The 13,271-nt window shown below is 40.8% G+C and overlaps 1 protein-coding gene and 1 long non-coding RNA gene across 4 annotated transcripts in view; one reads left to right on the plus strand and one right to left on the minus strand.

Moving 5' to 3' along the window:
- The window catches only part of dagla (diacylglycerol lipase, alpha), a 62,287-nt gene extending 51,502 nt beyond the window's left edge, over window positions 1-10,785 (minus strand). For 2 of the 3 annotated variants that reach the window (XM_061815443.1, XM_061815441.1), the window contains exons 1-2: window positions 10,263-10,785; window positions 10,075-10,158 (exon numbers count right to left, since the gene is read on the minus strand). The gene's annotated coding sequence lies outside the window, so the exon portion shown is untranslated. The remainder of the gene's footprint in view (window positions 1-10,074; window positions 10,159-10,262) is intronic. The other variant, XM_061815442.1, reaches the window with a different exon arrangement.
- A 260-nt stretch (window positions 10,786-11,045) lies between these two features.
- Window positions 11,046-13,153, plus strand: LOC133498507 (uncharacterized). Its single transcript, XR_009794335.1, has 3 exons — window positions 11,046-11,513; window positions 11,615-11,732; window positions 12,350-13,153. It is a non-coding gene; the product is annotated as an uncharacterized LOC133498507 (long non-coding RNA).
- The last annotated feature ends 118 nt before the right edge of the window (window positions 13,154-13,271 follow it).

Below are 13,271 nucleotides of genomic sequence, written 5' to 3' on the forward strand. Positions count from 1 at the left end.
AGGTGGATATCCTTGAAGTAGGCCCTAACCAAGGTTGTTAGTGCCGCCGGGATCTTGAAATACTCTAGCGCTCTCCACAGAAGATATGAGGGACTGAGTCAAAGGAATTTGCTAGGTCAAGGAAGACCACATGAAGATCTCTTCCCTCTTTTTTGGAGATTTTGATCTGATTCCATATGACGCTAGTGTGTTCTGTGCATACGGAGAAGCCAGGTATTCCTGTTTTCTGGATTGACCTGTCAATCAGGTTAATTCGCAGGTATTCTGCTAGCCTATGAGCAAGCATGCTGAAGAAAATTGTCCCTTCAACATTTAAGAGGCTGATCTGTCAGAACTGCCAAATCTATGATTGGGATAAGAATTCCTCCAGCTCTATGCCAGGCAGTTGGTATCTTCCTCTTTTGCCACACAACCCTCATCAACTTCCAGAGGAATCGCAGGACATCTTGTGTGTTTTTGTAGAGCCTGTATGGAACTCCATTGGGACCAGGAGCTGATGCAGCCCTTGCTCTACGGAGAATATGGATTACCTCACCCTAACTGCCTGGACTGATGTCCAGCTCGTGCTCTGGTGGATCAATTGCATATGAGGTGGGAGCACATATTGAGAGTGAAGGCTTGTATGTGTCGAGCATACCAGGAAAAGTTCATCCATGCTTTTATCTCAAATGGACTTGACCATTGTAATGGTCTTCTGACTGGACTCCGCCAAAAAGAGCATTCAACAGCTACAGCTCAAGTTCTGATCAGAACGAAGAGGTCACAACATATAACTTCAATTCTAAATGCTTTAGAATAGATTCTTAAGTTCTTCTACTGGTCTATAAATCACTAAATGGTTTGGGTCCTGAATACATGAAAGAAATGCTTACGGAATACAAACCCAGTCAGGCTCCGAGATCGAGACAGACTCAGCTCAAATAGTGGAACGCACAGACTCCAAAACAAACATGGTGAAGAAGCATTTAGTTATATGCTGCACACAAATTGAACAAGTTGCCAACAGAGGTGACGCCACCTCAAGTGTGAATGCTTAGAAATCCAGGTTTTGAAAACATGCAACAGCATTTCCAATTTTTATATTTCTTGCATTGTACACTGTTGTTAATTTTATTTTTATTTTATTGTGTCTCTCTTTGTATTCAAAGGCTTTTAATCATGTAAACCACATTGAGTAACCTTGTGTATGAAATGCGCTATATAAATTTGCTTTGCTTTCGAAATTTAATTTTAATGGTCAATCTATGATGTTGGACACGAAATTATTAATAGAGATCTGCACATATTTTATATTTTCTCTCGCCATTAAATCCTGGCATGGCACTCCTGTAGCATTTTTTTCCGCTGAAGGCGGGTGGTGGGTAGCTTTTTGCAAGTGCAAAACAGGGTAGTTGATGGCACTCTTTTTATTCTGGGCGAGAATATTTTCATAAACCGGCATGCCACCTTCAATTATGTTTGAGAACCGTAATGAACGAAACATAAAAGGCTCTTCAAAGGGTCCATTCTTGTGCAGTTCGCTGAAGTTGATTGGGCATTATCACCCTGGTTGTCAAGCAATCAAGTGTTAGTCCAACCTCCTTGTCTTTCTCAACACTTGTGCCCTATTCTTCCTCCTCAGAACTAAAGAGCCACACTGGTAGCATTGAACAATTATGTAAATTAGGCAAGCTAAATGCATTCTATACCGTACAGGACATATGGCATGGAGGAGATTGACAATCGTCTAAAGTCCCTTACCCAATGGAAACACAGAACACAATGTGGATTTCCACTTAGCGAATCAGGATACAAAACACAAGGTGCATGTATACGCGGTTAAAAAAAAAACCCTACCACACTGGAAAAAATTACCCCCCCCCCTCCAGAAAAATCCAAGTCATAGCGAAGCAGTGTAAACTGTAGTGTAGCACAGGACGACTGTTCACTCACACACTCACACACACACACACACACACACACACACACAAATTTCAATTGGTTTTCACATTGTATTTTCATATCTCCCGGATATTTTCCTGGTGAGAGCCTAGCTTTCATCTCCTAGGTGCCAGAGTCACCGCGACAGATCTGTTTCACCAATCCAACAAATTCTCTGCCAGTGAGATGGGCCCTTTTGGCACCTGTTCCAGAGCAAACCAATGAACAGACTTCTGGCAGTAAAGCATCAGTGTACTTCAGAAATCTTGAAATCACACCTTTGACAAGACAATGAACACCACACTACCATAAAAGGGGTACTACTCTAAGCTGTACATTCAATTTGTTGTTTGCGGTAAGGGAACCTACAGTAAGGAAAAACTGCCCTCTTGAGCAATAATTGTATTCCGTTACTGTACCTGAACTTAAGCTGGTTTTGCAGTTTCCGCCATGATAAACGTATACCCTGTGAAAATCTTGGAAAAAAATAACACTCAAACCTGACATTCACTGCGATGGGCTGACTATCGTCTGAGTCCTTTTGAATGAAAAGAGCAGACATTTTTGTGAAAAAACTGACATCCCAGCACGTGAGCAGAGCATTTGTAAAGCAAAGCAAAGAAAAGTGTTCAACACGTATGGCTGTGTAGGCCCTGACCCCTTCCCATGTGACCAAACAACAATGATGCACCAACAACAGGGCTCCGAGTTTGTCATTAGCTTTGTCTTTGACTTGTACAATGAAACAAAAAGCAAAGGCAGGGGTACACTTTAGTTGCCTGAAAAGTACGATTAAATTGCACCCATCCACTAAATGTTACAGCCCCAAATTTAATATCACTACAATTCAAGCTCATCTCAAAATCAAATATCTGATATAATATTATATATAATCAAAATAAAAGAAGAAGTCAAAATAACAGTCCAGCTCAGTTGACAAACGGCTGATTGGGGTTGTCTTGCAACTGGTGTTCCTCCACTTTCTTGTCACCTCAAAAAAAGCAAAGCGGCGGCACAAAGGTGTTCTTCTCGCCATCATTTCTCCTCTCGCTCGTGCCACTGTAACCGAGGCCAAAGAAAACCTTTTGTTTGTTTTGCAAACACATACACTCTCTACAGACCGTACAACAACCCTGTTGGAAAACAAACAGGTGAAAACCATTATCAGTCACTGAGGAAATGTAAATATCAAGTCGAACTGATGAATGATGTAAATACTGCTCCACCAACACAAACAATGCAGGAAGACTGAAGGCTATTCTTTTCTGCATAATACACAAATTTTAATTTTGACTGTTTGACTTGTGTCAGAACATTCAAGGTATCAGTAAGAAAAAATGCTGAAATATACTAATTTGTATTTATAAAAGAGTAATTGGCTTAAAAAAAAAATCTACTGTAATGATGCATGTTGAGAATGAAAAATGCAATGAGTGATTAGAACTTCAACTATTTTGCCGTCAAATTGACATTCAGTCTAAAATTGCGGGAAAAATGTGGTCGAACAAGAATTTTGAGCCCAAATGCAAGTGAGGCAACAACAAGCACAAGACAAAGTGGCTCAACAGTAACGAATCTCACTTGCGCAAGTTGCCTCCCTGTTTTTATTTTTAGTTCTTTGGTTTTTCTTTCACCTTTTCAGCATTTCACTTTTTTGCAGGTCTCGTAATAAGATGAACTAAAAAAGGAGGACACCAGTGAAAAGTTTATTTGTATTCTTATGTTTACCCGACCAACAATAGATAGAATGTGACATGGATGGATGGATGGATGGATGATGGGTACAGTTCTCACAATTACTGGCACACCGTCATTTTTTTTTTTTTTTTGCACAACCAAACTTATATCAGGACGTTTTAACTAGCGGTCCAAAATAATTTCTCAAGAAAAGTGAGGATAAGCGGTACAGAAAATGGGATGGATTGGACGCACAACTTAGACATTGCGATTCTAATGGGAAAAAAATACAATATTGACAACCCTTTTTAATATTTGGTTATACACCCTTTGGTAGGGATGAGAGCGTCCAAATATACAGTATCTACTGGCCATCAATGACCTTGTCGCAGTTTTTGGGTGTTATTTTCTCCCACTCTTCCTTTGCAGTTTGATCAACCTCTTGAACATTTACAGGGTTCTTTTCTCCCAATGGCCAATTACAGTTCTCTCAAAGAATTTTACAACTGGATAGCGATCAGGACTCAATGCTGGCCGTTTTAAAATATTTTTTTCCCACCTTTTCTACAGTTTCTGTGTGTTTTGGATGTGTGCTTTGGGTCTTTGTCTTGCTGGAGGATCCAGTAACCAGGTTTTCATGCACTGAGTAAGACATTTTCCTTTAAAATGTCTTCATAACTTATTTATTTAATGACACCTGTGATACAGTCAAAGCTTCCAGTACCAGACATAGCAGTCCCACAACATTATGGATCCTGCGCCATGCTTGACTATTGGCAGGGTGTTCTTTTCCTTAAAGGCTTCATTGCACCGTAACATACTTTTTGGGCAAATTGCTCAAAAACGAATTTATTTATCCGTCCATAAAATAATTTATCATGTTACTCTTTAGTATCAAACAGACGTACGATAGAAAATGTTTGACTTGATACATTTTCTTCACAATATATTCCACATTTAGTATTTAAACTTAATGTATCCCAATAATGGTGAGCACAAATATAAGGCTGACCCCTGAACTGAAATGGCCTATTGTAATTTTATTTAAGGTCAGAATTATCCAAACTGCTGCCTGGAGAGTACGTCATTCTAGATCCGAACGTATCAAGATCTTTAGATAACATATAGTTGTAAGAACCTTGAACCTGGTCTTTACCATTCACTAATTTAAAAGACTTTGTGGGGCCTGGGCACTGAGTCACATCTCCGTGCATGCGGTGAGGTAATATATATATGTCTAATTTGAGTGGTGAGGTCACACTGAACTGGAATGATGGTTAACAGCTCCAATCTCAATCTCCTCTATGTTCACTTTCACTCTGCTTTGGTGAGCATAACACTGTGTTAAGAGTCTTTCCAGCTTTTGTCACATCCACATTTCTTCTCCCGCTGTTTCTAATCAGTCTGTCTCTGCACAACCTGTCACAAGACAGCAGGATGCTGTCCATCCAAATGAAAGTTCTCCCTCCCAGTCTTCACTCTTCCCCATCCTAATGCTCTCTCTCCTTCTCCTTCCTACCCACACACTCATTCACTATTCATATTTTAGAGGACATTTGTGAGCATGGAAACAAGCAAGTGCATCTGCACCATTTTCAGTGCAGAGGAAACCTACATTTTGTCCTCTTGCCTTGCTCTTCCTTATCGAACAAAGACAGATTTTGGTTCACCACTGCTCATCTTTTTTTAGACTGAAAACCATGTGCCACTCACTCCTACTCTCCCTCTGCCTCTTTCTCCATCTTTTTCTCCTACCACCACCCACTCAATCCTTTTCACCTCCTTCCTCTCTATTTTCTTGTGTTTCAGTTGATTTATTAGTGTTTGCATGTGCCTGTTTGTGTATATGGATGCATGCCAGGGCTGGGACGCAAACATGAACTGCCAACCAGTCTGCAGTAGACAACCAAAAACTATGTGAAGCTATGTATCTGGTAAGATACAAAAAAATGTGTCTACAATATGACTGCACCCAATTTTATTTTTTTTTGCAATCAGTTAATTAAACATGATTAACAAATGTTTAATAATATTTAATATAATTTAATTGAAATGAAGCTAATTGTGAGTTGGCTCCAGTACCACATGAAATCAGATTCTAAAAGACCCACTGAGTGCTGTGGGGTCACACACATTTGTGCCTCACTTGTACGGAAAGAACAAAAGTGTAGCACAGCTCGTATCGTAGCGCGAAAAATTGTATGTCCGCTCATACAATCAGATCCTTAAGACATACGAACCAATTATTGAGCCCTTCGGATCCATAGCTGAGAAACAAACATCCGTCCCAATGCGCGAGTGCTTTTATGTAATTTTCTGTTCCATTAACCCAGTGGTTTTCAAAGGAGGAGGGGGGCACAGCATTATGACAGGGGCGGCACAGGTCATGAACACTTTTCATGATTAAGTTACACAGAGCACATTGAGCTAATATCACTATAGAGTACCAGTCACTGTGACTTGACGGGCTCATGTGCACCCACCCGTCATCGCACTCGCAAACGTGCAGTTGAGCATGAAAAATCACGCATGTAAAATTTATGAGCAGAAACAAAGATATTTAATTAGTATTGTTATTATATTATATTATTTTGTGTAGTCTTGACAGTGTTCACTCTAAGTTGCACCACCGCACAATTGTGCACTTGTCGCATATTCAGTGCACATGAAAACCGATCCAGTGTAGTGACCCATAGTCTGACGTCTTTTTTTTTTTTTTAAACACGGAAGCACACGCTCTCTAACAACGAGATGCTGCTCAGCGTACTTCTACTTCCTACTATACCTGACACCCCCCCCCCTCCACTCCTGAGGGGGTACACTCATAATTACAAATAGTACACACACCTGAAACTTTATATCTGCGTGCATGACTGGTGGACCACACCCATAACTTTATATCTGCAGACATGACTGACCACACCTGTAGATATTTCAAATGTGAGTGATTGGAGTACACAGGCCCATACCACCCACTGAAATTTCATTAAATGAAATGAGACGCGATAAATTTAGCAGAAAGGAGGAAAAAAAACATTTTTGTTTTGTCTTGGTGTCTTGATAAAGTCTCCAGTGTAAATTTTCAACTGTTAATGTGACCACTGCAGTGATTATTGGAAGCTAACCCTATTTTTGTATTTATAGAAAAAACTGTAATTGTAACTTGGGGGGGGGGGTGCAAATAATTTCATCTCCAAAAGTGGGGCGCTGCAAAATAAAGTTTGGGAACCGCAGCTAGGAACCAGTTCAGGGTGTACTGCACCTCCTGCCTGCGACCATTGTGAGGATAAGCAGCTCAGATAATGGATGGATGGATGGATGGATGGATGGATGGATGGATGGATGGATGGATGGATGGGCAGGTAGCTGATTGATAACATGAATGTTTGGAACAACAGAAGAGAGTATGAATGTCCATTTATCAAGTAGAGCAAAAGCTACATTTCCTTTAACACAATAACAGACAGCCATTTGGGTCCAACATAGCATGATATTAACAAATTGGTATGGTCATGTGCATTTGCTGGAATTTCCAATTTTGTAGATTAAACTGCTCATCAACAACCAGTATCAAGAGTTTTGTTAGGAAGACTGAGTTGCTGTAAATTTTGCAGACCAACTTCACAATTAAAGCTTCACTTGTAAAGCTTTGGATTAACAAACTATACTGCAAGTGGAGCAATAAATCCTCCCCTCTCTTTAGTTTCCCATATCCTTAGAATGTTTGAATGGGAATGTAGTTTAGAAAACTAAACCAGCAATCTCATGAAATCCATTTAAATGGGAATGTGTGTGTGCGCGCGCGCGTGTATATATGTTATACACACACACACACCATTGCACACATCAACAAATATATGAGGAAAATAAGTATTTGAACACTGTGTGATTTTGCAAATTCTCCCCTTTGAAATCATGGAGGGGTCTGAATTTTTATGTTAGGGTTAGTCCACTGTGAGAGACAATCTAAAAAATTAATCCAGAAATAATGTATGATTTTTAAATAATTTATTTCTATGTTACCATTGCAAATAAATATTTAAACACCTGTGAAAATCTGTTAATATTTGGTACAGTATCCTTTGTTTGTAATTGCTGAGGACAAACGTTTCCTGTAGTTTTTCAGTTTGCACATACTGCAGCAGGGATTTTGGCCCATTCCTCCACTCATATCTTTTCGAGCTCAGACAGGTTTCTGAATTGTCACCGAGAAAGACAGAGTTTGAACTACTGCCAAAGATTTTCTATTGGGTTTAGGTCTGGAGACTGGCTAGGTCACTCCAGAACCTTGATATGCTTCTTATGGAGTCACTCCTTGGTTATCCTGATTGTGTGCGTCGGGTCATTGTCATGTTTGCAGACCCAGCAAAGACCCCTCTTCAATCCTCTAACTGAGGGAAGGAGGTTTGTTCCCCAAAATCTTGAAATACATGGCCCTAGTCATCCTCTCCTTCATCCAGTGCTGTTATCTTTTCCCACGTACAGAAAAATCTCCATGATTCACATTAGGGATGGTGTTTTTGGGATGGTATTCCTCAGTCTTCCTTCTCCAAACACGGCAAGTGGAATTAAGACAAAAAAGTTCTAAATTGGTCTCATCTCATGACACAAAGTTTCTTCTATGACTCCTCCGCGTCATCCAAATGGTCATGAGCAACCTTAAAGGGGAAATCCAGTGCTTTGCATGAAGAGTGTATCCAATAGGTCATGTAATATGTCCCCTATTTTGACAATGTGCTGTTAAATCCTCTCTCATTTAATAGTGTTTTGAGAAGATTTTTATCAACAATAACGAATTTTCAGGGGCACAGCCATTTTCGAGAGTCACATGACCTACGTGCACAGATGTGACATGTACCGTGCCGCAACAAAGGCTTCATTATATGGGACAACATTTATGCCCAGCGCTGATTTCTCAGATTTATCCTCATCTGATGAAGAAATAGCAGCATCGGTTGATCAGGAAGGCGGAGGAATACTTCCATACAGATTTGACCCTGTGGCTGTAAATGTTGAATATTCGGATGGTTTGTCGGGCGGAATGACGTGGAGTCTGACTACTCGGAGGACTACGTGCAGGACATAAGTACCTAAACAAAGGCCCCCGGAGCTCCGGGCCAGCAGTCGCGGATGGTTCTTCGGACAGGAATGACGTGGAGTCTGACGAGTGAGCCCCGGCGGCGGGCCACGAGGCGAGCTTCCAGGCAGCGGAGGCTGTTAGTCCCGGATGCCGAACAACTTAATTAATTAATTGCAGGTTGTTCAAATACTTATTTTCCTCACTGGGGGTGTGTGTGTGTGTTTATATATATATATATATATATATATATTTATATATATCGCACACCTGCTCTCAATTAAGCTATAACTTAAATAAAACCTGCTTGAAAAAGTGAAGTGTCCCAAAACATCCTCTAAGCTAGACATCAGTTTGAGATCTACAGAAATTTTATGCAACTGGTGTTGTCTTTGACTAACATTTAAGTATTTTATAATGGGAAATATCTAAGTGTGACAATCATGCAAAAAAGGGAAAAATTAGGAATGATTCAAACACTTTCCCACCAGTGTATGTGTTACTCGTTTTTAAGTCAAAAGAATGGCAAAGAGAGAACAGTTGCCTCAGGGCATAAAAAAAGAGGTAGTAACTTTGTCAAACACACTGTCTTATTTGTAAAAACACCCTGGGGATGTTCAGTTTCCTCAAAGATTGAAGCCAATGGGTACAGCATTGTACACACATACACACAGTTGATTCTGAATTAAATGACCGTGACCAGCTTCAGGACATCAAATATGCTAAACACTCGATATTGCTTCATTGGTTTAAAGCATTGATTTGAAAAGGTCAACCCTTGATTATAATAGCGCAACAGTTTATTTGACAAACCGTACACATTTTCATGCAAAAAGAAGCTTCTTATTCTCATCTGATGTTGTAAACAATCCTCCTGGAGGTTTTTTTTTATTGGTTATTGGATGCCCAAATGACCTTGCACATTTGTATGTGCTAATATGAAGCTTGTTTTTGATGCATGAGAATGTAAAATTTGTAGTTTTCATCTTGTCTACCGTGGACAATAGGAAGCTTGTTAGAGAAATCTAATCTAAGACAAAACAAAACAAAAAACGTATGGCAGAAACAAGTCAATTCTCTGTGAATGTGTTCTCATTACAAACATAATGGCTAAATGGATATAAACTTGCCTGTAGAAACAAACCACTTAATGTGAAATAATGAGCCATTCACAGTTGCCCCTCATTCTTTCTCGAACTGCAGTTCTTTGTGGCACACACTAGTATCTTTTAGTGTGGCACAGGTGTCACATTCTCCACAGCATGTCATATCCAGCTCAAGTTTGAATTATAAATGTCTGCAAAGCGTGCCATTGAGGAGAAGATCTCAGGTAAAAGCATTTGGCCTCCAAACAGAGTGACTTCTGCGATCCCCTCATTTATGTGTCGGCATTCACGCACCACGTGTATAAGAGCTGAAGCATCACCGTTGCAGTCCTAATGAGAACATCCTGCGGGCCCGGCAGCTAGGGTGATGTGGCCTACCTATGTGTCCAAAAGCAACACGCAAAAAAATAAAAAATAAAAATGAGGGGGTCCAAGTGAAAGCCCAGAGTGTGCAAATGCAAATGTGCTTAAGTGTTTCTCACCTGAATTTTGACGACGCCTTTCCACGAACCACTGCATCGGTTCCGCTTGCTTGCCCATATCCCCCCCGCCCCCTCCCGTTGGCAGACAAACCTCGTCGGACTGGTTCTCCCCTGACACCGGCTTGAAGATGCGCGAGGGGAAAGTCCGTAAACGCCTCGCTGAAATGTTTTTCGGCAACCGAGCAGCTGTCACTGGAGGCGGCGGTTGGGGTGAAAATTGCAAATTTCCGTAGCAGAGACCCTCGCAAAGGATGAGCCCGAGTCACGTTGTCGTCAGCGGCGTGTGCTAGCAGGCAACTCCCGAAGCAACCACAGAGGCAATTCCGCCACAAGCGGGACCATCCCGCGGTACAAATCAGGACTAAATGGCAATACCCCTTCCGCGTTTGCGCTGCGCATACTTGACTGGCTTCTTAAACGGAGCTACGTCGCTGCAGAGCGCCACTGGTGCCTGGCGAAGACTTGCAAGAAGTCGGCTACTGCTCCAAAGATGCCACAGCCTGGGCACGATAGTACCTTCCCCGGTAGCTCGCCAGTCAATCTGAGCAAATATTCAAACGTTTGCGATTTTACTTAAAGAAATCATCATCAAAACACACCAAGTTCCCTGATTTTTGGAAATATTTTATTGAAGAAATGCACCCCAACGTTAACTGAAAATGGAAGGTTTTGTGTCAAACTGGAAACCTACTCAGAGCTTCTCTTGACACAAATAATTCTTCTTTGATGCGACGTCTACTGGGCGTGGGTCCCTCCCAGTGGCAAAGTCATCACATAAACATACGAAAACAAACGTAATTGTTTGCCTTCTTCAAATAAAGCCACACAGAGCCGCAACAACAACATTTTACGAAGACATCGACTAAATGGGCACGTTTTTCTCCTTATAGGTTTCACGTGCACACTTCGTGACTACAGTCTCGTTTTTGTGGTCGAAGGCTGCACGTTGTGCTGAAATGAAGGACTTCCAAGCTCCATTTCAGTTGGATCTACAAATATTCTTTCACCAGAAAAGCGTGATTAAATTCTTCTTTCATATCTTTTAAATGGACTTGTGATACTGGAATCGTTTTTATGATGTTAAAAATCGGAAGGACCAACTGCAAGCATTGTCATATAATGGTTTTTAAACACAACCTTCAGTGTCAAGCATAATAATTGTACGAAAGAATAGCTTTTGTCTGCAGGTAAATATTGCTCCTTGAATAAGGACCGCTGACAACATTGAAAAATTGTGAAATTTAAGAAGAGGTAAGCAAAAGAGTGGATCAAAGCAAAGAATAGCCTCCCCCTATGTTGTGCGGCAGATGGTACATCCCAGCCTCTCTCATCCTCCTCCCTCCTGTCTTCAGTGCCCTCCATCTCTGCGTTATCTCATTTTGCTATGTTAAGGGCATTGTGAAATCCGGTGACTGCTGTGATCCTCCCGTCGTTCATCCTTCTAGTAATTGCTGGGAACCTGCACGATTGGTATGCACCCCATTTTGTCAGTCATTGAACGGCAGCGTTTATATATGTTTTTGCAAAATGTCTAAATCTGTATTGACAAATGTTGTTCATTTGGAGACATGTATTGACGTTTGTTCACCGGGCTGTTTGTAACTTTACTGACACCCAAGCAGTGCATATTTGTCCACCTCCATCTTGTCATCCGTTTACTGTGCAGGCCCCATGACTCATGGAGTTTGATATCTAAGAAATGCAGAAATCTGAACTGCACTGTAGATTAGATTCGATCATATTCTAACATATAAATACTCCGCCAGAGATGAGGAATAGTCTCTGCAGAACTGCGGTAGTATTCAGTAATATAAAGCAAGCTGGATTTAGAAAAGGCCATAGTGACACATTTTTTCTAAAGGATTATGTCACAGCTGCTTTGACCAAAATACGAAGAACGTATTCAGCTTCACTGTTATGGTTCTTCAAGGTCATGTTTAAGGCCCTCATGGCACAGCTGCTAATCCTACAGAATGATTAGGATTTAAAAGTTTTATTTGCATATTGTTGTGTCTCCTCATTCATGAGATATGGTGTGAAGTTTCTCGGGATGATCTAACCTGTTTGCTTTAATTTTTTTTTCTTAGTAAAGCAGCACAGCGCTGACCTTCTAAAGCCTCCACCCGACTACACCGCACCTCCGTCCCAGAATCCATGGAAGCCAAGGCCAAGTCAGGTCCTTTGCCCAAAGGGCTGTCGAAAGCAGAGAAAAGGGAGCCGGCAGCCCCACGTAAAGCCGAACCTGCCCCCACGACGCCAGATCCAGAGATTCCTCCTCCCCAGGATGAGGCAGCAGAAGGCAACACTGGAGACGGGGCTGCGGCCAGCTGCACAGACTCTCTGGAGCACCTAAAACCTTTCCTCATCACTGGTGCTGTCATTGCACTTGGGGCCATTTTGGTGGGGGCGATGCTATTAGCAAGAAGAAATTAAACGCAGAATCTCAAAAAGTAGCTCCATTTAAAATTGGTTCACAAATCCTTATGGTTGATATTGAAAATGGGGAGTTGCTCTTTTTTGCAGGGGGTAGGTGGTTAGTAAACTTAAAAAAATGCAAGGTTTATTAGAAACACCATATGCATGACATTTGAATTTACAATCTATTAAAACTAGACATTAGGGCTGAGCATAGAAGACAAAACTTTGTGAGAGGTTTTATTTTGCTTTATATTATTTGTTCCAGTCTTGACAAAAACCCAGAATATTTACATTATAAATGACCTACGTTCAATTTAAAAAGAACTTTAGAAAATTGTACTTCTGGACTGAAAATAATATAATTTATCACCGATTCTAGGATTTTTTTGACTATGAAATCCAAGAGCAGACATGGAAAAATGCAATGTTAAATAATCATTGAACGAAGTACAAATACAAAATACTTATGCTGAGGTGCTGGAATATTTGCATTACTGTGTGAAAACGGCAGCAGTTTTGCAGTGATATTTTTTGTCACAAATCAATAGCGTTTCATGTATAACACAAATGTTCTGCATCAATATGTTCACT

This window comes from Syngnathoides biaculeatus, chromosome 3, assembly GCF_019802595.1.
Source record: "Syngnathoides biaculeatus isolate LvHL_M chromosome 3, ASM1980259v1, whole genome shotgun sequence".
In the NCBI taxonomy this organism is placed as follows: Eukaryota; Metazoa; Chordata; class Actinopteri; order Syngnathiformes; family Syngnathidae; genus Syngnathoides; species Syngnathoides biaculeatus.